The sequence below is a fragment of the Silurus meridionalis genome, chromosome 3 (genome assembly GCF_014805685.1).
Source record: "Silurus meridionalis isolate SWU-2019-XX chromosome 3, ASM1480568v1, whole genome shotgun sequence".
NCBI classification, from domain to species: domain Eukaryota; kingdom Metazoa; phylum Chordata; class Actinopteri; order Siluriformes; family Siluridae; genus Silurus; species Silurus meridionalis.
Genome location: NC_060886.1, coordinates 27,681,921 through 27,683,691, shown reverse-complemented (window position 1 = coordinate 27,683,691; position 1,771 = coordinate 27,681,921).

The following is a 1,771-nucleotide window of genomic DNA, read 5'->3' as shown; positions in this document are numbered from 1 at the left end:
TTCGAGCATGTTAAGGCACCCAAAGTGCATGCCAAGAGCTTAAATACGCCTAAAAATGAAAGTAAAGTTTGACGCGTTGCCATGGGAACAGCGTTCGAGATATCAAAAATCCCTTCGCAAGTTATCATCTACAATGTCTCAGCATCTTGATGACCACGTTTGGTGTCAATCGCATGAATATCCTAGGAGGAGTATTTAAAAGTTCACCACATGCAACTGTCAAAAAATCCACCTTTTGCGACTGACACACTTCCTGGCGCCTGTTGGTGGCGCTATGTCCGAGATTCACAAATGGCATTGGTGCCCGGGCCCTAATAATAAATTCTAAGGAAAACAATAATACTTCGCACCTTTGGTTGCAGGCCATTCTGGCCTGCTCCTCGGTGCTCAGGCCCTAATAATAATAATAAGTATGAGAGATTGTACAGTGAAACCCCGTTGTACGAGCAACCTATAGTACGAGCAAACGGAGATACGAGCAAACTCGCTCGCAAAATTTTACCCTGTTTCACGAGCAAATTTCGAAGGCACGAGCAAACCCACGCTGCCGGTTCCCCGTTTTTGGCGGAGGGTCGCATCAGTCGCTTAGTTGATGACGTATCACTCAGTCGCTCTCATTGTTCAGTGCAGCAAAAACGAAACTGTGGCAGCGGGGGCGTGTCCGAGCGGCAGTTTGTGAATGGAGGGAGGGTCCGGGAGCAGATAGGCAGGGGATTGCCTTACCTGAAGTTAATATGACCTAATAATTGTTCTCTCTTTTCAAGTGATCGGAGGGTGCATTTAAGTAGGAGAGCGTGTGTGTGTGTGTGTGTGTGTGTGTGTGTGTGTGTGTGTGTGTGTGTGTGTGTGTGTCTGTGTCTGTGTGTGCGCCAGAGACGTGCTGCATGGGGCACTAAGCAGACCGACACAAAAAAAACAAATAAAAGTGGCTCCCACAGTAACTTTTTTTAGTTTTATATTTTTATTTCACTAGAAAGCTTGAAAAACGTCTCCCAAGAAAATCAGTGATGGTGCTGTGAAAACGAAAGTAAATAGAATTACCATGGAAACCGAGAAGGTTACGAGCGTGATGCGCGTCTCACACTCGCAATCAACCACTACCACATGAGAAAAAGTGTTAAATTGTGTTTATATTACGGTAATTTGCGGTGTATTTGTTTTTAAAAATAGGCTACAAATACTTTTTAAGTGCAGAAATAAGCGATCGAATGACATCTCGGAACGGATTAAATCACTTTTACATTCATTCCTATGGGGAAAATTCGTTCGAACATACGAGCAAATGGACCTACGAGCAATTTTCAAGAACGAATTATGCTCGTACAACGGGGTTCCACTGTAATAGCCGCACGCACTACTAATTATGTTGAAGAGATGTAAATGTTTTATTTCTCAAATTAAAAATTAAAAAATAAATAGACATTGTTGTATTGTTGTTTTAAAGCATTGTTTGAAATGAAAAATCATGACTTGTCCATAATTTGGAATGCTTTTATTTTATTTAAGGATCTTAATGGGGACATATACTAGCAGGAACTGCCACAACATGTAAGGATCATCACAAAAGATGGCTCCAGAAACATCCCCTTAGAGACTGATAGTGCTGGAAGGTACGGAGGTCTTGACAGGGTTATCAGGTGTAGCAAAGGCCTGTGTTTTGCTACTAGGCCTAATATATGCAATTAATCTGTCACCGAAAAGAACTACGCTACACGTTTGGATTTTTCCAGAAGATTCTACTGGAGCTAGACAGTAGCAACGTTCTCCAAAA